General features: G+C 47.5%; 1 protein-coding gene across 7 annotated transcripts in view; it reads right to left on the minus strand.

Annotated features, from left to right (window-relative positions):
• Positions 1 to 26948, minus strand: part of LOC128336082 (autism susceptibility gene 2 protein-like) — a 534832-nt gene that overhangs the window by 137574 nt on the left and 370310 nt on the right. Inside the window, exon 1 of one of the 7 annotated variants that reach the window (XM_053275245.1) lies at positions 1166 to 1205. The exons of the other annotated variants lie outside the window; for them this stretch is intronic. The gene's annotated coding sequence lies outside the window, so the exon portion shown is untranslated. Of the gene's footprint in view, positions 1 to 1165; positions 1206 to 26948 lie in introns of those variants that run through there. 7 annotated transcript variants of the gene reach the window in all.

Here is a 26948-nt window from a genome sequence, read left to right on the forward strand (position 1 = left end):
CTCTAGCTCTAACCACTGCACCACCGGGTTCAACCAGCAATACGAAGGTCATTAATTGTGGCAGTTACTGAAGAGTACATTGGGATGCCGCTTGGTGATTAAAATAAAATAAAATAAAATAAAATAAAATAAAATAAAATAAAATAAAATGAGGCAGATGTTTCTGACACAAACAGAGGGGAAACAAAGCAAGCCAAAAAGACAAAAGCCCACCTCCTCTCCTCTGCCCTCCCCACAAATAATAGAGTCTCCAATCACAAATTGAACAAATGCAGATAACATTGTGTGGCAATGAAAAATAAAAAGGGCTAATGGGAGCAAGCAGGGGCGTAGCAAGCTTGGAGTGGGCTCAGAGACGAGATTTTAAAATGCCACCCAACGAAGTCCAGGGCCTCCACACACCCCAGGCCCCCAAGGATTTAAGTCTGATATTTCAAAGTAAGTATGCTGCCTGGAAATACATTTCACGGAATACACACACACACACACACACACACACACACACACTTCACAATATATAGTGATATACATTGAGTACTATATATTTGTGCTCCTTTTAATGCCTAGAACACACTGGAAACACTAGTTATCAAAACGGGCCCCTCGCTGCAGATTAGCCAAGGAGACTGTCAACCCTGCAGTGTGAGCCTCTGTCTGTTTTCTCAGGATTCTGAACAAATCCAGTCAAGTTTGATTCCAGGAGGTTTTTCACAGGAGGCTTTTAAAGCCCTTTAACACGCCTCTCCTCTGGAATGGGGGGGCTGCATCCACACGTTGGCCAGACTGATCCTGAAGTAGTCCCTGCGAGTTATTGGGGAGCAGTTTACACGCAAGAAAAATAAAATAAAATAAAAGCACAACACACATGCTTGACAGTTCTCACTCAGACCTTCTGGGTTGCAAAACAACTTGAACAGTTGAAGTGCATTTATGAATGAATGAATGAATGAATATAATATTGTTTGTTCCAAATGTTTTTGTAATTTTCTGCCATGAAACAAGCTACGATAGTTTTTTTTAAAAGCCAACAAATTTTCCAAGCTGTTTTAAATTAAATATTCAGAGGCTTCTCAGTCTCCGCCCCCCCCATATCAAAGCCCTATAGCAAGTAGGTCCCTATATACATGGGGTGGGGTGGGGCCACAAAAAGGAATTCACATCCTACCTGGCAAAGGCTGGGCAGGCAGGCAGGGCTGGGCAGAGGGTCTGCTGCAGAGAACTGGGGTGGCCCCTCGGCCTGCCTCCTTCCTGGCTTGCTTGGGGCCTGCTGGCCTACTCGAGTTCAGGCTTCAGCAAGGAAGGCCTACACGGAGGACTCTCTGGAAGCCCCGCCCACCCACCAATCAGCTGAGAGGTGGAAGCCCCGCCCACCCAACTATCAGCTGAAGCAGAAGCCCCGCCCATCCACCAATCAGCGGAGAGGCAGGGAGAGAAAATATTTAGTCCAGTAGTAAGAAACGTAGGCAAATTAGTTCTTACTAGAACATTTTATTTAACCTGTTGGCAACTGGAACATAAGAGTACTTACAGATCACGTAACATCCCCCCACCCTTGCAAAGGTCAGAACGTTGCGAGCATCTTAAATTTCAGTATAAGAAATCGTCTGCAATACTTCAACTAAGGAAGAATGGATAAGGGGGAGAGGAGTGGACGGAATGTCTAGACAAGCATTTTCTTAAATTAACAGAGGAGTCATTTGGAAACAACTTCTAAGAGGAAATTGTTTCGCTTGTACACACAATGCCCCCTTTTAAGAATACTTTACAACCGAGCGGATTGTCTCCGATGGTCAAAGGGTCCCTCCCCAGATCTCGGTTTGTGACCAAGAACTTGGTCAGCCTCAAACATAAACAGCAAAGAGCTAATAAAGTGGGCGAAGGATTAACGGAACAGAACTCTCTAGAAATCTCAGGTTCCCAAAAAATGTTGTCCTGTACACAAGCTGGTCATTTCCCCCTGGACCCAAACTGATTTTTAATCAATGGGGGGGGGCACAATGAGGTATCCTACCCCAAAACAAAGGGAGCCTTCATTTCACGAATGATATATATTTTGAGCCCAAACAAAGACCGATTTCACGGCTGCCACTTAATGCGTCTGCAAGCCTCTCCCCCACTGATGGTGTGTGCGCAAGAAAAACAGAACTGAATTCTGAAATGTGCGGGTGTCTGGTGATAAGTTGACTGTAGCGAAAAGTTCTCAGGAAAGAATTTTTGCAGGAAACTGTGGTGGGTTTTTTTGGGGGGGGGTTGGGTCAAAAGCAATTCTTCTTTCACTGCTGCCACACACAGAGTCATGGCGTGGCACAGTGAGGGTTAATCCCCCACCCCAATTAATGGAGGTGGACCCAGACAGCATCTAATGAATCATAAACGATCCTGCTAGCCCCACACGTTAATTTGCATAATCCCTTCACAACGATGAGGAGAGTTGGTCTTATGGGGATAGGCATGAATTGTCCCCTTTGCTAAGCAGGGTCTGCCCTGGTTTGCTTTTGCATGGGAGACAACATGTGGGAGTATTGCAAGATATTCCCCTTAGGGGATGGGGCTCTGGGAAGAGCACCTGCCTGCTTGCATGCAGAAGGCTCCAAGTTCCCTTCCTGGTAGCATCTCCAAGAGAGGGCTGAGAGAGATTCTTGCCTGCAACCTTGGAGAAGCCGCTGCCAGTCTGTGAAGACAATACTGAGCCAGATAGACTGATGGTCTGACTCAGTATACGGCAGCTTCCTATGTCCCTATGATGGGGCAAAGACCAAACCTCCAGCCGGAGATATAAATTACTTTTACATTTGTAGCTTTCTTCATAAGCCCCTTTGATGGCCCCTGTGTGGGCGGGAAAGCAGAACAGACATGCCAATAATAGATATACTGTATATTTAAGAATATCAACAGTACTCATCTGGCGATCAAATTCACTTATAATGCGGCCATTGGGACTGCACCGATCCCACTCCTTGACGTCTTTCTGACTGTTGAGCAAAAGAAAACGGGCACGGCTCTGCCTGACGAGGCAACTGACAATTTGAACTGGTTTGCTGCAGCAGGGAAGCAACCTGCCTAGAGAGCAGGAGGCTGTTGGTTCGAATCTCCACTGGTGTGTTTCCCAGAATATGGGAAACTCCTATATCGGGCAGCAGCGATATCGGAAAGTGCTGAAAGGCATCATCTCATACTGCGTGGAAGAAGGCAATGGTCAACCACTCTTGTGTTCTACCAAGAAAACCACATGGCTCTGTGGTCGCCAGGAGTGGGCACTGACTCGACGGCACAACCTTTTCCTACCATCCATGGCACATTCACAGAAACGTTGCCTGCAGTTAGGCCCTCCTGATTCCAGGGATGTATAACCACAATGATAAATACTGCAGAAGAACACAAATGAACTTCAAGAGCATCTTCTGCATGAATATCATCTGCATGAGATTTGGCTACATCTCTTGTAGAAGGTGAAGGGAGAGAGCTGACATCCATAATCTCAAGAGAATCTCGCCTCCCAAAAAACTGAGAGCCTGGCATTGGCACATGGGCCATACCATGAAGATCACCTTAGAGAGCTTCATTCTCCATGAGATCTACATTCTTCACTGAGCAGTTCATTCTCTGAGATTTTCATTGTCCATGATCACTGAGCTAGAAATACCATCTAAACCATCTACAACTCAAATGTCCTGGTGGGCCGGAACCAACCATGCCTTGGTGTGTGGGGGCTGAGATCTATTTTCAGAACACTAAGTACAATATTGCATTAAAATTAATTATTAAAAACATTAATGAAAGTAAAGGGGCAAGACTGGAGTCAGGGGGGAAGGTGAGGGGAAAGAGGGAAGATGTCATTGGGCTCCAGTCCAGGGATGAGGAACATCTGGTCCCAAGCAGCCAACTTCATTGAGCTGACACTGCTCATCATCAGACAGGACAAGAGCTCTCCATGGCTCCTGTTACAGGATATTCCTACCGGAGGGCCAGAGAACCACTGTATCTAATGCCTTATGTGTTTTGTTAATGAGAATTCCACTGTCCTCTATTCTGTTCTGGACTGAGCTGGGTCTCCTCCAAGCAGGGATCTAAGATCCCACCAGACCTTGGACAGATCCAAGGGTCAGAGTCAGGACCCTGGACAGCGTCGATCAGAAACTCAAGAGTGGGTGATGCAACAAGGGGGATGTTGCTCCAGCAACTCTTAAGAACAGCCCTGCTGGACCAGGCCCAAGTCCTATCTAGTCCAGCATCCTGTTTCACACTGCGGGCCACCGGATGGCTCTGGGAAGCCAACAGGCAAGAGATGAGAGCTTGCCCTCTCTCCTGCTGTTGCTCATCTGCAACTGGTACTTAGAGCTATCTTGCCTCTTAGACTGGAGGTGGCCTATAGCTGTCTGCCTAGTAGTCTTGTCCTCCATGAATATATCTCAGCCCTTTTTAAAGCCATCCAGGCTAGTGGCTGTCACCACATTTTGTGGCAGAGAATTTCATAGGTTAATTTTGCATTGTATGAAACAGTACTTCCTTTTGTCTGCCCTAAATCCAGTTTCATGGGATGACCCCTGGTTTTAGTGTTAAGTGAGAGGGAGAAAAATTTCTCTCTTTTCACACCATGGATAATTGTATAGACCTAGGAACATAGGAAGCTGCCATATACTAATGCCATATCATGCATTGGTCTATCTAGCTCAGTATTGTCTTCACAGACTGGTAGCAGGTTCTCCAAGCAACTTCTCTCTCAGCCCTATTGGAGATGCCAGAGAAGGAACCCGGACCCTAGATGCTCTTCCCAGAGTAGCTCCATCCATATCTTACAGAGCTCACACATCAAGTCTCCCATTCAAATGTAACCAGGGTGGACCCTGCTTAGCTAGGGAGACAAGTCATGCTTGCTACCACAAGACCAGCTCTCCTCTCTATCATGTCTCTATCAATCATCTTTTTTCTAAACTAAAAAGTCCCAGGTATAGCCTTACCTGGCAAGAAGGTGCTCTAGCCCCCCTGATTATCTTGGTTGACCTCTGCTGTGCCTTCTCCAGTTCAATAATGTCCTTTTTGGAAGGACGGTAACCAGAACTGTACACAGTACTCTAAATGTGGCCGCACCACAGATCTGTCTAAGGGCATTATAATATTAGCATTTTTATTTTCCACGGCCTTGCTGATGATCCCTAGCATGGAATTTGCCTTTTTCACAGCTGTTGCACACTGAGTCGACACTTTCAATGAGCTGTTCACCATGGGCCCAAGATCTTTCTCCTGATCAGTCACTGACAGTTCAGATCCCATTAGTGTATATACGAAGTCTGAGTATCAGACTTCACCGCCCATTGAGATAATCAGGAGGGGCCTGTCTGCATTTGCCACCGGCCAGTTTGGTGGCTACTCAGGGTCGGGCCTTCTCCACTGCTGCCCCGAGGCTTTGGAATGCACTCCCCATCTCTGACAACTTTTTAAAAGTCTTTAAGGATGCACCTGTTCAGCCAGGCTTTGAACTGATATTGTTTTGATTGTTTTAATGTTGTTTTTAGAATATTGTTTTAAATTTTTTTAAATTGTTGTGTTTTAAATTTCTTGTTTTTGTTTTTAACTGATGTTTTACTTTTGTTTTTTATCTTCTAGTAAACCGCCCAGAGACGTACCTTTTGGGCGGTATAAAAATATGTTAAATAGATAAAAATAAATAAAGGTTGGGTTTTTTTGTTTCTCCCAGAAGATTGCCAGTTTTTTTTAACTGCTGTCCATGTAACTGATGACCCCACCCCTTTGCTTGGAAAGTCTCTGTCTCTTAAAGGGGCCTTGCCTGATTACTTAGTGCTAGCTCCAGAATGCTGAGATACCTCTTAAAACTGGCCGATCTTCTTGGGATTCTGAAGGCAGGGCCATGTCCCCAAGTAGGTGTGGGGTGGCTCAAGTTCCCCTGATTCTCCTGATGTGGGGGGAGTCCCAGCAGTAGGGGGTCATGGGGGGGTCTGGATCATAGTGTTTTTTTGTGTGGGGGGGATCTGTTAGTTTCTACCTTGTCATATCTCCTGAACTTTCTGCCTTACCCAGGGGCTTAGCTATGATTGAACGGTGGGAAGAAATGCTCCTGGGCCCCTGAGGGAGGGGGGGTGCCAGCTAGGTACCAGATTTTGCTAAGCAGAATCCACCCTGGTTTGAATCTGAATGGGAGACTACATGTGTGAACACTGTAAGATATTCCCCTTCGGGGATGGAGCCACTCTGGGAAGAGCACCTGCCTGCTTCCAAATTCCCTCCCTGGCAGCATCTCCAAAATAGGGCTGAGAGAAACTCCTGCCTGCAGCCTTGGAGAAGCCGCTGCCAGTCTGGGTTGACAATACTGAGCTAGATGAACCAAGGGCCTGATTCAGTATAAGGCATCTTCCTATGTTCCTGAGATGGAATGAGGCCTAAACCTCCTCTTCTTGTGTTACAGATTTCTATAATGCATATGTATTTGCTTACTACCTAAGTTGAGTGTTAAAAAGCTGTGCAGGGGTCAAACACTCAAAGCTCCTGTTCTACAGCTTGGTTGAGGAGGGAAGAGAGTTTTACTGGATAACCTTTGGAGAAAAGAGAAGGTTTGATTTGATTTAAAATAATGGCAGGAACTTGAGTTGTCCTGAACTTGAGTTGTCCTGGTTTAGAGAAATTTGGAGGGGGGAGGAAGAGAATAAAAGGAGGCTTGCCTGCAGCAGAGAGTTAGTTGAAAAGTGGGAGAGCTGAAGAGCTGAAGTCAGTTTTAGCTGGAGTCTGGGAAAGCCAGGAGAGAAGAGCTGAGAAGAGCTCCTGAAGTTAGAGCTGAGAAATCACTGGCAGAGTTAGGCTGAGACTTCTCCTGAATCACCCTCAAAGCAGCTGAAGCACCAGTCTGGAATTGAACCTCCAACACTGGAAAGGAAGATCAAGACCTGAGGTGGAGACAGGGAAAAAGCCAGGCTTGCTGCAGAAGCCGATTGGAGGTGCTTATAAGAAAACTCCTGGTAAGGACTCTAGGTTACACAGGAACATAGGAAGCTGCCATATATTGAGTCAGAGCATTGGTCTAGCTAGCTCAGTATTGTCTTCACAGACTGGCAGCGGCTTCTCCCAGGTTGCAGGCAGGAGTCTCTCTCAGCCCTGTCTTGGAGATACTGCCAGGGAGGGAACTTGGAACCTTCTGCATGCAAGTAGGCAGGTCCTCTTCCCAGAGTGGCTCCACTGAGGCACAGTATTCATTCAGTGCAGCTTTGACTGGATGCGTTTTCCTCATATTTTATTTGTTCCTTATGCTTGTTTGGCTGCTGTTTCTTTGTCTCAAATTTTCCAAAGGATTGACTGATTTAAATTGAAATGTTTTAAAGTAAAGTTTCTTTGAATTTTACAAGCTGTAGCCTCGCTCAGTTTCTCCCACCCCACACTTAGGAGCCTTTCCACTCAACCTAGCTTTGAATGCAACAAGAGGTTTCGAAGGCAACACACGGCTAGAGAAAATAGAAAAGTCTACTTGGTGGCAGTGGTGAAGCTTCAAAGCACTGGACTGGTTGAGAGCAGGCTGTGGCAGTTCCTCTCCCACTCCTGCGTCTCGGAAGAAGGTGAGGAGGAGGGGCCCATCCTTCCTTTTTGGCCCAGGGCCCACTTCAGCCTTGCTGCACCCTGCCTCACCTAGCGGGGACTTGGCCTCCCTTCTAGGGGTCTTGGCTTGCACACATCAGCCCGTTCTCCAGATTGTCCCCTTGGCTTACAGTACCCGTCGACATCACAGCTGTGTGTTAGCGAAGAAGGCTGAAGTGGAGACATCTAGCCGAAAAAGTTTGAATGCAGTCTCTGTGTTGTCCTATATTTCTCTATTCTGCTTTAGGCCATGCGGACACTCCGAGGCCTTCCGGATCTATAGGTATGTCCAGATTGCAGACTGCTCCACCTTTTCAGGCCGCGGCAAACAGCCTTTTGACCTGCACCCCCTTGCTGAAGAAGTGAGATCAAGAAACTGATGCCTGCTTAGTGCGAGGATTAGCAGGGAAAGTCTCTGGAAGAATGTCAATCAGGCACAGGCTTCACACACTTCTCTACATTGACATTAAGTCTTTCTTGGCCTCCGCCGATTTGCATATTGTGGGGTCAGCGAGACAGCTGATTCCAACACAGCTCTCCTTCTTCCACCGGGTCGGAGTGGTGACGTGAAAATAACCCCAACTTAATTGATACCTGAGCTGCCGAGTGGCGGCATCTAAAGTTCCCTTCAGTCCCCATCTTGTAAGGCTTATGTTAATGTGTGGCCCCGTCTGCTGAAAGGCGCTGGACCTTCCAGCAAATGCTCTAACCTGTACAGACATTCTGAAAAATTCATGCTGTGCTCTCGGAGCCTGATGCTTCCCTGAGGGGCCCGTGCTCAACTCCAGAAATGCAAAGGACCAGGCCCCATTCTCTGACCTAGATTGTGCTCCGCTAACGTTTAGGAACGTGGAATTGGTGGTGAAGAAGAGACAGTAGAGATGTGCACAAAGTGAATTTCTCGATTCATTTTGAATTCAAATCGAATTCTGAAAATTCGTCTCAAAATCAAATCAAATTCAAATCAATTCGACCCTGTTTTGGTGCCTTTTAAAACCATTGCCTTGGGCCTGATCCATCAAGGCTGACTGTCTATCTATCTATCTATCTATCTATCTATCTATCTATCTATCTATCTATCTATCTAGTAAGTACATTTCTATACTGCTCCATACAAAGACGTTCCTGAGCAGTTCACAATCTAAAAGCAACCATTAAAATATTAATACGATTAAAACAATGTAAAATGCAAATAAAAACTCTAAGACCCAGAGTTTAAAACTATGCTCGGGGGTGGTGGTGAGGTCACATAACTTATGTTCTTATGTTGTAGCAGAGGATGACATGCCTTGCCCACCAGATGCGTCTGGGAAGCCCACAGGCAAAAGGTGAGGGCATGCCCTCTCTCTTGCTGTTGCTCCCCTGCAACTGGTACTCAGAGGCATCGTGCCTCTGAGGCTGGAGTTGGCCTATAGCCACCCAATTAGTGGCCACTGATAGACCAAATGAATTTTTCCAAGACCCTTTTCAAGCCATCCAAGCTAGTGGCCAATGCCACACCCTGTGGCAGAGAATTCCACAGATCAATTATGCACTGTGTGAAAGTTCCCAGGTTCATAACTGGTTAAACAGAACACGGGTGGTGCAGCTGAGAAAGCTCTCTCTCTGGGATCTGGGTAAGGCACTGCCAATCAGAGTCAAGAAATAACAGGATCAATAAACCAATGCCAAACTCAATGTAAAGCAGTCCCATATGTCCACATGGATTCAAACAGGGAAGATTAGCAGCACCTTGTATTATTGCCTCCATTGGAGGGATGGAGGAGAGTTGGTCTTGTGGTAGCAAGCATGAATTGTCCCCTTTGCTAAGCAGGGACCACCCTGGTTTGTGTTTGAATGGGAGACCACATGTGAGCACTATAAGATATTTCGCTTAGGGGATGGGGCCACTCTTGGAAGATTATCTAGGCCAGGGTTTCAGGGTAGCTGGGGATTCTGGGAGTTGTAGTCCAACAACATCTGGGGGCCCAAGGTTATGAAACCCTGATCTAGGCTCCACGTTCCCTCCCTGGCAGCATCTCCAAGAGAGGGCTGAGAGAGACTCCTGCCTGCAACCTTGGAGAAGCCGCTGCCAGTCTGTGTAGGCAATACTGTGCTAGATGGACCAACGGTCTGACTCAGTATATTGCAGCTTCCTATGTTCCTAAGATATGAAACCAAAGTGTGGGAAGTGCCCACTGCAGCTGGTAGCTCGTGATGCGGTAGTGCTCGGCTCTTAATGGGTATAATGCAGCCGAAGCAAGACTGACAGGCCCACCGTCGACTGTCATTCTGTTGCCAGACTTCATAGCATCACCAGATGCCTCCCAAGCAGACGGAGAGAAGAAAGATCCTGCCGGCTGACAACATTTGGTAGGAATCCTCGGGCATGCCACTGCAGGACGGGAAATGACAGGTGCCAATGGAAAACCCCTGATCAGAGCCACGAGCATCAGGCGCTGGGCTTGAAGGTGACTGGAAACCTGTTGTTGCTATTAAAAAGCTAACTGCCAGCGGAGTCCATCATCTGTTTGTCTCTGTGTCGGACAGATGCGGGAGGGAGGGGTGCGTGTACCTTGCTGGCTTTGTGCTTATTATCCGCGGATGGGGGCAAGGGAGGGGAGCAAGTTCGGTCTCCCCTCAGCTGCTGCTCATTAGTGGCTGGCAGCATGGAGCTGAGCTGGGTGGACACTGGCACACACTGCATTGGCTGGCCAAAAGAAAGAGAACCAGAGAAGAGATCTCGGTAGGTTTAATTAAAACCACACTGAGCAGATGGGGCAGAGAGAATGGAAGAGCAGCCAGACACCACTCGTCCGTCTAGGTCTGACCACTTTAATGAAGCAGCTGCAGGCAGAACATAGGAACATATGAAGCGGCTGCCATATATGGGGTCCGCGGAGGAGATGAGAGGGGAAAGCGCTGGTCTTGGAGTCGCACGCACGTATGGCCGCTGTTGCTAAGCAGGGTCCACCCTGGTTTGCATTTGAATGGGAGACTAGTAGTCTGAGCACTTTAAGAAATTCCCCTCTAGGAGGAGCATCTGCATAAGAAGGTTCAAAGTTCCCTCCCTGGCAGCATCTCCATTATAGGGCTGAGAGGGAGTCCTGCCTGCAATTTTGGAGAAGCCACTGCCAGTCTGGGTTGACAGACTGGAGAGGAAAAGAGAGGAGAGGAGGTCTTGTGGCAGCCAGCATGACTTGTCTCCTTAGCTGGGAGACCAGAAGTGTGAGCACTGGAAGAGATTCCCCTCAGGGGATGGAGCCGCTCTGGGAAGAGCATCTGAGGTTCCAAGTTCCCTCCCTGGCAGCATCTCCAAGAGAGGGCTGGGAGAGATTCCTGACTGCAACCTTGGAGATGCCGCTGCCAGTCTGTGAAGACAACACTGAGCTAGACAGACCAATGGCCTGACTCAGTATATGGCCACATGACTTGTCCCCTTAGCTAAGCAGGATCCTCCCTGGTTGCATATGATGTGTGAGCACTTGAGATCTTGATGTGTGAGCACTGTGAGATCTTGATGTGTGAGCACTGTGAGATCTTCCCCTCAGGGGATGGAGCCGCTCTGGGAAGAGCATCTAGGTCCCAAGTTCCCTCCCTGGCAGCATCTCCAAGAGAGGGCTGAGAGAGATTCCTGCCTGCAACTTTGGAGAAGCCGCTGCCAGTCTGGGTAGACAATCCTGAGCTAGATGGACCAAGGGTCTGACTCAGTATATGGCAGCTTCCTATGTTCCTATGTTCCCATGAGGAGGGGTAAGCCAACTCAGGTGCCTTTCTAGGAATGGGACCGGTTAGATCTCCAGGAAGGAGCAGGGACTCCTAGCTCCCCATACGACCCCTTCATTTAGAGCCTGACATTTGCTGCTGCAACAGCTTTTGCAGTCTGCTCCAGCTCCAGCTTATCCCTTTGCTCCAGCTTATCCCTGCTCTTCTCCATTCCTGGCCTCGCCCACCTTCTAGTTCTTGCCTAATCTCTAATCTCAGGTCTTGATCCAGCCTTGCTCTCTACCACAGCCTTTATTCACCCTCCCAAAACACAAATATTCTCCCCCCTTCCCCACCTTATCCTACAAATGCATGGATAATACACTGCAATAAAATCACACCACATTTTGTTGTGCTTCTGAGTGATTGCTGTGCGATTCTTTCGCTGCACAAAATGAGCTTCTGCACTTTGGCGAAACACTGCAACAAAGCAATCAGATTTGTTTTTTGCTGTGTTTTCTCAATCCACTCAAGTCAGCTGTGCGTGGGTATAAAACCATACAAAGTCCATCGCTGGCACTTCCTTCTGTGGTAGGTCACGCCCATAAGGACCAGTTTGCTTGAGAGTTGAGCAACTCTAAATGTCAATTATGCCTTGCTTGGCTTTCATCTATGAAGGAAGAGCAGCTATAATGGAACCGGTCACAAAAACACCATCATAAACCAGGACTCCAGAGCCCAATATATTCTGAAACACTTGCCATTTATCATTCCAAAGGTAATTCCATTCTGCTCTTGAGAGAAGATCACATCAAGCACACCTTCTCATCGGAATTCCTGTCACTGGGCAAAGAAATCAAACTTATCGGATAGCATTGTTTAGAAGACTATCAGACGCAAATCAGTTATTTTCCTTGGAGAAGAGCCCTTGCATTCTACAAGTTTAAATTTATGCCTACTACTGTTTTAGATGAGAGTATTATTGATGTTTCTCACAACATCCATTTATGGTTAGAATAATAGGAATGTAGGAAGCTGCCTTCTACCGAGTCAGACCCTTGGTCCATTTAGCACAGTATTGCCTACACAGACTGGCAGCGGCTTCTCCAAGGCTGCAAGCAGGCGTTTCTCTCAGCCCTACCTTGAAGATGCCAGTGAGGGAACTTGGAATCTTCTGCATGCATGCAAGCAGATGTTCCTCCCAGAGTGGCCCCAGCTCCTAAGGGGACATAGGGACACAGGAAGCTGCCATATACTGAGTCAGACCATTGGTCCATCTAGCACAGTATTGCCTACAGAGACTGGCAGCGGCTTCTCCAAGGTTGCAGGCAGGAGTCTCTCTCAGCCCGATCACGGAGATGCTGCCAGGGAGGGAACTTGGAACCTAGATGCTCTTCCCAGAGTGGCTCCATTCCCTAAGGGGAATATCTTCCAGTGCTCACAAATGTAGGCTCCGATCTAAATGCAAACCACGGTGGACCCTGCTTAGCAAAGGGGACAATTCATGCTAGCACTAGACCAGCTCTCCTCTCTGGATCATCTGCAAGGCCCTTATGGGCGCAACCAACCAGAGAAGGAATTGCCAATGAAGTCCTTTGGTTTTAAACTAATGCATGGGTCACTTGAGTGAATTGATAAAACACTGCAAAAAAGCTATTTTAGTTGTGGGTTTGAGTGACAGCCAAAGGACAAATTTTCCTTTGTGCTTGAGAAACTACCGCACAAAAAGAATCTTGAAGCAATCATACTTACAAGCACAAAAATATTTTATTTGGGGTTTTGTGGGGTTTTTTGGCAGTGTTTTATCCATGCTTTTGTGTATATTCGTAATGTGTGGAGGGGTTTTGTAGTAGTGGGTATGAGTATGAGGAGTGAGTATACCACCTTTAATGAAAGATGGTATTTTAAAAAAAAATTAATTACTGCCTTGAGCCACTTTGGAAGGGCGGTATACAAATCAAATCAAATCAAATCAAATCAATCAATAAATAAAGACAAATTAGGTTGTAGGCAGCAAGGATGGATCAGGACCTGGAGTCAGAGCTTAGACCAGGGCTAGAAAATGGGTGAGGAAAACTTCTCTGGAGGTTTCCAAAGAGTGGCTGGATATCCATCTGGCAAGGATTCTGTAGCAGTTTCCTGCAATGAGCAAGGGGGTGGACTATAGAACCTTCAAGGTCCCTGCCAACACGAACATTCTAGAATTCTAGGTTGTATCCACACAACACTAGTCTTGTCACTGAAATCACCGGAGACAAGTTAGCTGCGTGACTAACTTTAGCCCCATTAATTTCAACGGGGCTTGGTCAGGATTCACCTTGGATACAGCTCAATCATTTCCCCCACCTCCATCAATTGGCCAAACCAGATCATTGGCCTAACCAGAGGAGTGCTGGTCTTGTGGCAGCAAGCAAGACTTGCCCCCTTAGCTAAGTAGGGTCCACCCTGGTTTCATTTGAATGGGAGACTAGAACTGTGAGAGAGCCAGCGTGGTATAGTGGTTAGAGTGCTGGACTAGGACTGGGGAGACCCAAGTTCAAATCCCCATTCAGCCATGAAACTAGCTGGGTGACTCTGGGCCAGTCACTTCTCTCTCAGCCTAACCTACTTCACAGGGTTGTTGTGAAAGAGAAACTCAAGAATGTAGTACACCGCTCTGGGATCCTTGGAGGAAGAGCGGGATATAAATGTAAAATAATAATAAAAATAATAATAACTGTGAGCACTGGAAGAGATTCCCCTCAGGGGCTGGAGCCGCTCTAGGAAGAGCAGAAGGTTCCCAGTCCCCTCCCTGGCAGCATCTCCAAGACAGGGCTGAGAAAGATTCCTGCCTGCAACCGTGGAGAAGCCAAGGTTGTGAACGGCATTCTACTGAGCTAGAAAGATCAATAGTCTGACTCAGTATATTGCAGCTTCCTATGTTCCATTGCAGCTTTGATGATAATATCTTATTTAGGAATTCAATTTATGGTAAATTAGCTTATTATTTTTTAATCCCTTATTACTGGCATGGAGGTTTGACGTCCAACCATGTTAACGTCCAATGACATTAATGCCCATGTTAACGATGTTAACGCAGGTATGACGTCCAATGAAACCACATCTTTTCATTATATTAATTTACAATATTTCTATCGGCTTACAATAAAAACACAACAAAACAACAGTGAACGATTAAAAAACAAACAAAGAGAGGACTAAAACCGATTAAAGCCAGAAACGCCATTAAAACCCAATTTAAAATGCTTCTCTAAAAAGGAGGGCTTTCAGAGTCTTTCTAGAACACATTGAGGGAGAGAGGAGTTCTGCCTTTTCTCCATCCAGCCTGGAACAGCATCCCTCCAGTGGCTGTTGCTGGTGTTAGTCTTATGTTTCTTTTTTCGACTGTGAGCCCTTTGGGTACAGGGAGCCATTTTATTTATTTTGTTTATATCCCTGTAAACTACTCAAAAGCTCTCTCTCTCTCTCTCTCTGTGTGTGTGTGTGTGTGTGTAATATGTCGTATTCGTATTCTTCCCCATCTGGAAAGCATAGGTTGGAGGCCGGGGGAAGAAGAAACATATTCAAGAAACAAGAAAGAAGAGGTCTCATTTAAACAATATTATTTCCAACGTCTAGAAGGCTTTAGTGGAGACTTTGACTTCCTTGTTTACAGAGAGAATTAAGTCAAGGAGATTGGAAGCAACAAGGCATAATGAATGCAGCTTGTGAAGGAAAACACAATTTATTTCTTCTCCTTCTCCCCAAACACATCTCCAGTGAAACTAGTTATGCGCAGGCATTGTTGGGTGAAGAGGGGGGTGAAAACAGAAAGAGAGAGAGAAAGCGAGAGAGAACATTTTGCTCAGCTAAGTTCCTACTATAATAATCTCATTATTCTTTGAACCGTTTAACTGGCAATGCCAAATACAATTTGTATTCTGCGGCAGAGCGAATGCTCTAAACTGATTATCCCACTCAGAACCGTGGCAATCCCCGATATTGTCAGGCCTGAAAGGCCGGCTTCCCCCTGAATGGGGTTCCCATATGCCTTTCTGAGTTTCATGACACAATGTTGCCTCTAATTTGCAAGGGATAAATTAAGCGTGTGAAAGTCTTAGCAAAGCCCTCATTTTCCACTTAATCAAATCTCCCCCAATCAAATTATCACACATAATTCCTCTGGATTCATGGCGCAAGGAAGGAGGGAGAAGAAGAAAGGGGGGGGGAACCCGGTGCATTATCTCCCGTCTTGGGAGCTGAAAGAGAGGGAAACAGCAGGGAGTTTTTCTTCTCTGCTTGAGTGGACCTAAATAGGGGGCTTCTCCAGAAAGGCTGGCCGAGATAAACTTTGGTAGGATTTGTGGTTCCCAGCTCATTAAATTGCCGGCCTCTATGGCCACCTCCAGGGACCACTGAAGCATTTCATAATGAGATACTTGTTTAATTTTCTGTCAAAGGCTGGACATCTGCGACAAACCATCCCATTTCCAACCACACACAGACAAACCTATCAATAGACTTTAGGCCTCTCTCTGGCTTGATGGAGTGTTTTCCATTGAATAAACCAGATAATAAATTTTGAAGAGAAGGGAACAATTGCCATTAACTCGGCCCTCTCTCCATAGAGTCGAAGTCCATCATGAAAATTCAATAGCAGCTGAGCTAAATGGATAAATGTTCACAGTCAAACTTTTTAATTGATTTCCCTTCATGAAATGATCCACTCTCTCTGAAGCTCGCCATCACAGAGTCCCTCTTTAACCTTCCTTTTCATTCCAAATGCATTTAGAAGCACTGAACAAAACGGAATAACTGAAATATTAATCTCCCTCAGGAGCAGAGACCTGCAACGGCTGCGAAGTACAATGATCCAAGCACACCACTCCTGCAGAAAACCCCTTCCAGTTAGATGGGGGAAGCACAGTGACCAAGCACACCACTCCAACGGAAAACCCCTTTCACTGCAGGGGGGCTGTTTGGGAGCAGTCTGGGGGGGAACGAAGGAGGACGTGAGGTGTTCAGATCAATTCCCAAGAGGGTTCACAGGACATCAAAGAGCAAAGGACACTTTTCACTCTCTCTGGCATAGCACCGATATTGACCTTCCAGGCAAAGCAGTTGCCATATTTTGACACTCTCAGGAATTCCAAATACTTTCTGGGCATAATAGGGATTCAGTATTGATATTGTTATGTCTCTTTTGCGCTGTCACTTTTACTTAAGCAATAATGAGCCCTGAAACGAGCGTAATGAAAGCTGTCTCGACAATATTTTCCCGTCAATGCTTTATTATGTCTTGGAATACATCTGAAGGAGTAAGGTTTCACCACCAGCTTTTCCCTTTCCCTCCCTTTCTGCCTTGGTGTCTCAAGTTAGAAATGTAGACATGTGTGTATATAAAACACATTTCATACCATTATTATTAACAATATTTAGACCACCTTTCTTCAAAAAGAGGTTCTCAAAAAAGAGTTTGATAAAGGTATGAGGAAATAGTCCTCTGTCCCAAAGGAGAGCATAATCTAAACCGCGGTAAGCCACCTTTGGCACCACAGCTGGTGTTGAACTACAAATCCCATCATGCCCTGCAACCTTTGGCACCCCAGCTGTAGTTGAACTATGACTATGCCACAGTTTATTGAACTGTTGTTGAACTACAAATCCCATCAAACAGGTCTCAATTCACTGTGGCAGGAGATGATGCCCTGCAACAGCCAGAGAAGCCACTGTGGTGGGTTGAATAAGATCAGTTGTCCCTTTTGCTAAGCAGGGTCTGCCCTGGTTTGCATTTGAATGGGAGACTACATGTCATTGTCAAAGGGAATTGTCTGCATTGACTGACAGTGGCTCTCCAAAGATTCAAATCAAATCAAATCTTTATTGTTACAGTCATTCGACCAGCAAAACACAAAGTACAAAAGCTTTACATAAAAGCGAACTTTACATAAAAGCGAACTTGGTCAAATGAAGTAATAAACTGTTAAAACATAAAACAGAACCATAACGCCTGAGTTCATCCATTACATAAAACTGAGGGCTCCATGCATTATAATAATCTAAAAGAGGTAAAAGGTAAAAAAGGCAAGAGGTTATTAAATATCAGCTCTGAAATGCAATCCTCTATGGTGAGGGGAAGGTTGTGTTTATTGGATCCTGCAAGACCCCTCTCCCCCGTCACCTTGCTAGGGATATGCAAATCGATTTGAATTTGAATAGATTCAACCTTAATCTGGGTTTGAATCTGAATCGAATCACCCTTAAAAGGGCAATGTGATTCAAAGTCGAAATGAATTTTCAAAATTCGATTCAAATTCAATTCAGGAGTGGTTTGGCACCCTTTTTAAACCATTCAGGCCCTGATGGGTTAAAAAAAGGTGCCAAAACAGGATCAAATTGATTTGAATTTGATTCAAATTTGAATCAGATTTTCGGACCAGATTCCACTTTGATTCGAATTCAAAATGAATTTTCGGAATTTGATTCAAATTTAGAATAAATAGAAAAATTCATTTCATGCACGTCTCTACACCTTGCTTTCCACCCTAGTGGAAAGGATGAGGAGTTCAGCAGTCGAGCATCTGCTCTGCATGTAGAAGGTCCAGGTTCCCACCTCATCTCAACCCCCCCCCATCACCAGGTGGTGGGTCCTGCATCCACGATCTTGATAGCCCCTGTCATGCCTAGGCAGCACCCTTGTGGGGCCCAACCTCAGAGAGGAGAGGCATGCATATAATCTGGGGCTGAGCAACATCATAAATCCAGCACTATTTCCTCCCAGTATGATCCCATGATGTCCCTTTAGCAGCTTTTGTCTAAGAGAGGGTTTGTGATGCTGGCACAACAAACCATCAGCATCCACAGTTTCTACATGCTTTGTGTGTTCATCGGGAGCATCCACAGCTCAGTGGAAGAGTGTCGGTATTTTTATGCAGAAGGTCCCAGGTTCAATCCCTGGCAGCATCTCCAGGTAGGGCTGGGAAGGACCCCCTGCTTGAAACCTTGGAGAAGCTGCTGCCAGTCACTGTAGACTAGGGCTGCTGAACTTCGGCCCTCCTACAGATGTTGGCCTACTACTCCCATAATCCCTGGCTATTGGCCACTGTGGCTGGGAGTTGTAGTTCAGAAACAGCCGGGGGGGGGGGCGAAGTTGAGCAGGCCTGGGGGAGACAATCCAAGATGGACCAAGGGTCTGACTTGGTGTAAAGCAGATAGTTAGGGAACGAAAGCCAGCCTGTTCTGCTACAAGATGTGTCCCATTATAAGAACCCAATTTCTTCCCTCTAGCTATCCAGATATATTATAATGGCTTACTGGGGAGAGGCAAGGGGTAGACTGGTGAGAGGTGAAGCAACCCCCACAATGGCCAGCTACTGCACATGGTTATTTGTTGAAAAATAATCGAGCCAGGTGGAGGGGGCCTTTGCCTTTATCTCGGCGGCTGACCTTGCTAATACAGTATGTAGATCCCTCACCGGCTAATCGGCGGACGGCAAAGCAAGGCTTCCAGCTGTGGGCAATGAGCTGTGGCAGGAATGAATGAGGGGGCTCTAGCAGCCAGGATCCAGAGCCTACTATCTGGAGCTGACATATGTCAACCTCTTGGCAGAGGCCAAAGCCCACTCCTCCATTTAAAGAGGCAGCACGGCCAATTGCAAAGCCCTGGTGGGTTTGTGTGGTGGAGGAGCGGAGAAACAGGGGTTGGGAAATAAATCGATCAAAACAGGCCCTGCTTAGATCCTGGAATCTATTGAAGGGGAACTGATGTTCACAGATTGAGAAAGGATGAAAAGACTATCCAGTTTAACACTTGGACACCTGACGGTCCGTCTACCCACTTGCCACCAACCAGCCGCCCGCAGCACAGAGGAGTGAAAGAAGGTAAATACAGCTTGTGCAAGCCAGTCAAGATGTATGGTGGGTCTGGATTATAGCTTGCCCAAACTGGCTCACCAACCAGCTTCAACTGTGGTCGCAGAATCTAGTCTGAAGGCTGTTGTTTTGGCCTGTTATGGTGGCCATTTGCAAAACAGCCCAAGGAGACACTGGGGGAGGCTGGCGGGGGTCGGAGGAGCCAGTGGAGACCCCCCCGGCCATCACAACCAGAGACGTAGCTAGGTAAAACGGCGCCTAGGGCAAGCACTGAAATTGCGCGCCCCCCCCCCCGTGTTATCTGGTCACATTTTCAGTACACAAGTATACAGTAAAATGCAAAGAAATCAAATCACAGATGTCTCTTAAATTTACAAGCAGCAAATTGCAATGCATACTGTGTCCTGGGATGGCTGGTGGGGAAGTGATCACCAAGTCATCAATCATTAGCCCCCCTAGTTTAGCCACTGGACTGGACCGCGGCTGCGGCTGGACTCCAACTGGGCTCCCATCACTGGTTGGGAGGATGTTGCTGCTGCAGCCGTCTCTGTGTGGCTGGTGGGAGTGAGCAAACTAGCCCCCCTATCCTGGACTGCGGCGGCGGCTGGCCGAGGAGTACAGAGCGATGCCGAGGCCTGCCGTCCGGCCTGGCATCGCTTCCAAACTGCGAGGCGCGCCTGCGCAGTTCAATCTATTAACTGGCCAGGTAGCGGCGGCAAGCTTGGGCGTGCGGCACCGCCACACGGCCCAGGGAAAGGGCAACCGGAGGGAGGAGGGGGTCAGGGGGAGGGAATCCGGCCACTCTCTCTGCCTCAGTCCTCCTGCACGCAGCACAACAGCGCGGATTGAGCCACCGCGGCCGGCCGGCCCGGCCTGACGACAACCTGCCCGGCGTGGACCACCCATGCCGCAGCGCCGCCTCTTCCAACTGGGCAGTGAGTCAGAGGCCACGCCAACCGCTGCCACCCGCCCCCCACTCCCCGGGCGCGCGCCACCACCCACAGCCAGTTCAATAAGCATTGCAAGCCTAGCCCACCATGCCGCCGCTCAGCCCGGATATTTTAATTTATGAAAATAAAACAATAAATTTTTTAAAACACACACACACACACACACACCTTGACCTTCCGTTGCACACTGTTTGTTGATATTTTTGTGTTGCTGCTGGTTTCTTCTTGGGCCCTGAAGTCCTGTTGTGGGAGCCCCAGCAGCCAAGCAGCACGCTCTTGCTCTCTGGGGAGGAGTGCACAAGGAGGTCCGTGGCAGGTAGTGAGGGCGCTGCCGGGCAGCCAGAGCCCTCGCTGGGAGGGCGCCGCACCCCCGCAGCCGCTCAGAAGATAATTAAATTTGGTGGTCAGTGCCGCGGGTCTCTAGGCAGGCGGCGGCGTCCAGGCTAGCACTTGCTGGGGGAGAGAGGCGCCGCGCTGGCGCCATGCGGTCGCGGCAGCTGCTTCTAGTGCTGCCTATTGTTGCTATTGATAAAAGTTAAAAAAAAAAAAAGATTTGGGTCATAGCACTTTTTGGCGCCCTCCAGCAGGTGGCGCCCAGGGCACGTGCCCTACCTGCACCTCCTTAGTTACGCCCCTGATCACAACATCGAGGCCACCACAGTCCTTAGCGGCAGTAAGTCATTACTTTTAAAGACAAATTTTAACACACACACCTGCCACCCTCGAACCGTGCCAAAATCAACGCAAGCAGTTCAGTTCCACCTTGAACCGAACAGAACCCAGTTCAGTCCGCGGTTGCACACCAAAATCGGTCTGGTTCAAGTGAGAAGTAGTTCGAGTGTAAACCAATTCAAATTCAAACTAGTTTGCACACCCCTACTAAGTGGATCCGGGTTTGGCCAGTATCTGGGTGGGAGACCACCTATAAAGCCCATGAATGTAGGAACACAGGAAGCTGCCTTATACTGAGTCAGTACTGTGGCTTCTCCATGGTTACAAGCAGGCGTCTCTCCCAGCCCTATCTGGAGATGCCAGAGAGAAAACATGAGACCTTCTGCATGCAAGCAGATTTGCTTCCACTGAGCTATGGCCCCATCTCCTAAGAGGAATACCTTACAGTGCTCACCTGTAGAGGTCATGCACACAACCTCGCTGGGGAGGGTGGGCAGGCTGCGGGGAAGACAGGTGCTTGCCTGCCTTCCATGACAGTCCTCCCCTCTGCTGCACCCCATGCCCACATGAGCAGTGAAGGGAGATGCTGGGATCGGGAGGACCTTCTCCTTCCCACATCCAAGGGTGCCCCAGGGCACGAGCGTGATGGCTGCTCTCGTTAGAGCAACTGCCACCCTCAGTCCAGGCATTCCCTCCCTTGTTCAAAACTCCATTTAGCAGTTTTTCTGTTCAAAACTCCATTTAGCAGTTCACTGTAGCAGTTTCCTGCTCCGAACAAGGGAATGGACTTGCAGACATCCTAGGATTCCTTCAGCTTAGTGCTTGATGATCCTGTGCCTGGCATCTGCTCTCCTTGGGGGAAGGATGGGATAATAGGGTTTTCCTTCAGATTCACTTCACCTAGGCCATTCTGGACTCTTTAAATATATGTATTTATATTTATATTCCATTTTCCCCTCCACTCCATTCACGATTGCGCCACTAATTATGAACTGAAAGCTGATCAAGTGAAGAAGAAAAAAGTTTTTTGTCAGGAGTTTTGAACTGCTTCCCCATTCCTAATAAACGGCAGGAGAAAATTCTTTTAGAACAGCACAGGCGCTAGCCAATCAGTGCTGTGGCCAGTTGGCTTCTATTTGGACTGGCAGCTGAAATGCCCCTGAAGCTTGATCCTGGAGAAAAGACTGGGACATAGTGACATGGGCTTGACTTGCTAATTTGGGTCAGCAAGCTTTCAAGGCCCGTGGAACCCAGAAAGCACCATATCTATCCTGTAATGTGCAAACAAGCTGTTCTAAGCCTGATGGTCCATGGGGAGCCATTGGTTCTGAACCCCTTACTCCAGGAAGATAAAAGCTTCTTCTTTGACTATCCATTTCATATGTCAATCGATCCTTCAAGCAGAACAGCTGAGCTTTCAAAAGTATCTCAGAGGCAAGCGGGGATGTCATGTGTGTACTTTATCTTTAGGTCAATGGTGGTGGCAAAGCTTAGTTATTGGCCATCCAAGGGTTATAAATGGTCTGACATTTCAGAGTTATGCTCCAACTCTTCCAATAAAGCATGCAGAAGTCTTTGCAGCTGATAAGCACAGGATGGTCCCGGGCTGTGTTCTATCCTGCCGGTGTGCCAGTGACGCCCCGGGCGCATGACACCATGAATGCGTGGGCATGACCCGATTGCTGGAGGACCCGCCCAAGCACAATCCTAGCTAGTGTTTTCTGGCTGGGTGCATTTATTTCCCTTTCTTTCCCTCGCTGGAGCCTGGGCCACGCCCATGCACAAAAAGGGATGTCACGCACAAAGGGGTGTGGCCCAGGCTCTGGAGAGCCTGTATAAGCTCTCCAGAGCACATTTCTAGCCAGCAGTTTGCTGGCTAGCTGCACTGATTTCCATTCCTCTCCCTCTTCCTCCAGGGAGGGAGAGGAAGGGGAGGGAGAGCAAGGGAAATTAATTCACCCAGCCAGCAAACGCTGGCTGGAAATTTGCTCCGGAGGGCTCGGGAGGGCCTTCTGGTGATCAGGCCACTCCCCTTTTGCGCATGATGTCACACACAAGGAGGGCTCTCTTTTGATTGGAGGCCCAGGTTCTTTGAACCCGACCACTCCATGATGGCTCTGCCCCTGAGGATGGCTAACAAATCTGTAAAGAGGTTCAAATAACAAACAAACAGTTGTTTGAACCTCCATCCCAAATCAGAGTGGAATGCCATCCCGGCTTGAAATGGTAAGCAGGTTAGACCAATACAGAAAATTGATTCTGGCTTATGAAAGTCTTCCTTCCTTCCTTCCTTCCTTCCTTCCTTCTCTCTCTCTCAGCTTCTGAAGAAGCAAGCAATTGGACAGTCTTTCGAGGACATTAATCATTCGTAGATGAGATAGGGAGAAATTATTGGGGATCCTTCACTGTATCTCCATGCCAAGAAAAACTCGACCTGTTGAATGCTGGCCTGCCATGCATCTGCTAAAGGCACAGGAGGGTCCTTCCAGAAAAATGAAATGGTGGCCAATTGATCAGCACAAACAGCAGCAGGAAAGGGCTAGGGTCTCAGATGTCGATGGATCACAACCTCCATCATCCTCAACTGCAATGGCCAAAGGATGATGGGAGCAGAAGTCTGGAAAATGCTGGAACAAGGATGTTGTATTCTATCAAGCAAACTTTCATGTTTTGTTATTTGTCCCAGTGGGGATCCTGTAGGGAGTGGTGGGTGCCGGGCAGTGGCGGTGGAGTCAGAAAGAAAACGGAGGGAAAGGAGAAGGTGAAAAATTGAGTTGTTTCTGGAATCAAGTCTTAGTTAGATCCACATAAGATTGCTTTGTGTTTACAAGGGAAGCAGTTGTTGTTTTTTAAAGGTGTTTGCAGCTTTTGTGAAGATTCATTGTGCATGGATTTTAGTTACAGATACTGCAAGCAACAGCCTGGTCCTATTTGTGTTTATTCTGAAGCTAAGTCTCTCTGGTTCATTGGGACCCACTCCTGTGTGAGAGTGCTTAGGATTGTGGCCTTAGTTGCTGCTGATGAGAGGAACAAAGGAATATGCCAATGGCAGAAACATACATGTGTTGTCTTGGAAGCAGAGAGTCAGACTCAGTTATCCCACAGGTCATAGGAACAGCCCTGCTGTATCAGGCCCAAGGAAGCCCATCTAGTCCAGCATCCTGTTTCCCACAGTGGCCCACCAGATGCCTCTGGGAAGCCCACAGGCAAGAGGTATGCACATGTCCTCTCTCCTGCTGTTGCTCCCCTGCAATTGGGATTGAAACACATCTTGCCTCTGAGTCTGAGACTGGAGGTGGCCTATAGCCCTCAGACTTGATAGGCCTCTCCTCCGTGAATTTGTCTAAGCCCCTTTTCAAGCCATCCAAGCTAGTGGCTGCCACCTCATCCCAAGACAGAGAATTCCAAAGATTCCATAGATTAATTATGCACTGTGTGGAAAAAGTCCCTCCTTTTGTTAGTCCTAAATTCCCCGGCCGTCAGTGTCATAGGATGACCCCTGGTTCTAGTGTTGTGTGCGTGAGAGAGGAAGTTATCTTTGTCTACTCTCTCTACTCCATGTGTAATTTTATACACCTCCAACATGTCTCCCCAAAGACACCTATTGTCCAAACTAAACAGCCTTGCCTCATAAGGAAGGTGCTCCATAGAACTTCTTGGCCATTGATTCATTGAATCACCACCTTCCCTGGCAGAGAATTCCATAGATTAATTATGCACCATGTGGAAAAAGTACTTCTTTTTGTTGGTCCTAAATTTCCCAGCCATCAATTTTATGGGATGACCCCTGATTCTAGTGTTGTGAGAGAGGGAGGCAAAATTTCTCTTCTGTCCGCTCTCTCTGTTCCATTTTACAAACCTCTAGGATAGTTTTAGAAACCTCAAGGACCTCCTCGGACCCCTTGATTTCAAGCCTGTACTTCCTGCAACATCGTTAAGTTTACATTCCATTTTAAAATCTGTTCAATAGATAGAGAGGGAGGAAGGCTGCTTTTAATCTATTTGAAGCAGAAATGCCGAGCCAAAAAATGTGAAGGACGCTGAATGTTTACTAGGTTCCGCGGATCACATGGGACGCTCCACATAAACTGCCTCCTTGGCTGGTGGGCCCAGTTTTGAATCCTGCCAATTATGTGCTCCAGGCAAGACTTCAGCACGCACACTGCAAACAGGAACACAACCCTCTCCAGTTAGGCAGGTGTCGAGCTGGACAGGCCTTGAAGCAGCCGCAAGGGTTTCGCCGTAATCAACAGGTGTGCCCGCGAGGATTCGAGGACACTGACGAGGAATTGAACACTCCCCCCACCACCTATTGACATTTACAAAGCATGCTAAATCATGCATGAGAGGCCTCCGGCGTCTGTAGTCCACAAAACACAGTGCTGTCCACCCAGGGAGTTGCAGCTGACCAACGCACTTGATTAGAACCGACAGTGAAAGACAGCAGATTCAAACTCGGGATGAGGACTGTGGCACCGAGATGACAGCCGGAGCGCCGGCAGAAGGATTATGTAGATCGTCCGAATCAAGCTATGCTTGTTAAATGTGTTTTTCAACTTCCTCTCCCCACTTCTCAGCTTGCACGGGAGACTTGCCCTGGCTTTGCCAAGGGAACCGTTCCCCCAATTCCGAGATCAATCATCTGTTTTTCAGGACTTTGGACGTGCTGCGTCCGCTTCTGAAGATAAGGTGCCAAGGCTTAAACAGCAGAAAGTAGCTCAACCTTTACACCAGCTGCACTGCGCTGCGGCACGTTTGAGAGAGAAATCCTTTCGGAACTTTTTAAAAGGTTATTTTGCCGATAGAGGCACAAAAGGTTTCAAAAGGAGACCATTATCTCCGACTGGCCTATTGGAAAGCCCCCAGCTAGAAGCCAGAAGATTCACAGCACCAAAAATAAATTGGTCTTCCCACTTATCATTTCATTTTGCAAAACACATCTCAGCGAGGGATGAGTGGATTTGCCTGGGTCCATGGCGCACTTTTTCTGCGGGTTTCCTCAGTCCCCTATTCTGCTCTGCCGTCCTTCCCATTTCTGTGCACCTCTAGGGTAGCAATGGAAATTCACACCAAGTGAAACTTGAGGCAAATTCCAAGGGTCCTTTCGAGGCTAAACATCTGACTGAGGTCAAGGTAACCCACCTGAGTTTCTGTAAGAGAAGTGAAAGTTCTGCACACCCCTAAAACACACCAGGAGTTTGCTATGGTGATCATTTGTTCTTGCCTTTCATGGAGGTGAAGCCAGCACTGAAATTAAAATGTGACAGCACTCCTAGGATTACATAGGAAGAATGTATGGAAGGTGCCATATACTGAGACAGATCCTTGGTCCATGTAGCTCAGGATTGCCTACACAGACTGGCAGCGGCTTCTCCAAGGTTAGAGGCAGGAGTCTCCCTCAGCCCTAGCATCTCTGGAGATGCTAGGGAGGGAACATGGAACCATCTGCATGCAAACAGGCAAGGGCTCTTCCCAAAGCACTCCCTAAGGGTGTGAGCATCTTATGTAGTCTCCCATTCAAATGCAAGCCAGGACAGACCCTGCTTAGCAAAGGGGACAATTCACACTTGCTGCCAGAAGACCAGCTTTCCTCTAACGATAGGAGAATCCTCACTCCTCGGGGAATCTGCCTTATACCAAGTCAGGACATTTTCCCGTCTAGTTTAGTATTCCCTGGCTGGCACTGGGATGCCAAAAGAGATCCTTTCCATTCATGATGGCTCATTCTGGGAATAGAAAGCTGCAGAACACAGCCAAGGAACTCAGGGTGGTGTACATGGGCCCTGGCATTTTACCTCACAACAACCCTGTAAGGTAGGTGAGACTGAAAGGTCATTCGCACAGTCAAAAACAGTGTTCTACGCAGGTTTGGCAGTTGTTTGTGCTCCCAATTTTCGGTTGTGTGGAAGCAAGGGAGGAGGGGAACCTAGGTAGAAGTGATGGTGTGGAAGCAAGGGAGGAGGAGAACCTGGGTAGTTTTTCCTCCTCCCTTGCTTCCACACAATCACTTCTACCCAGGTTTTGCTCTTACCCTGCTTCCACACAACCAAAAATTGGGGGGCACACACAGCTCCCAAACCTGAGTAGATCACAGTTTTTGATTGTGTGAATGACCTCATCATTTCATTGAGTCTGGGAGGATAGAGTCCCCAGAAGGATATAAATTATCCTGCATACCCCCAAGGGCACTGCATGTGGTACCTCAACACCTTC

Source organism: Hemicordylus capensis, chromosome 12, assembly GCF_027244095.1.
Source record: "Hemicordylus capensis ecotype Gifberg chromosome 12, rHemCap1.1.pri, whole genome shotgun sequence".
In the NCBI taxonomy this organism is placed as follows: domain Eukaryota; kingdom Metazoa; phylum Chordata; class Lepidosauria; order Squamata; family Cordylidae; genus Hemicordylus; species Hemicordylus capensis.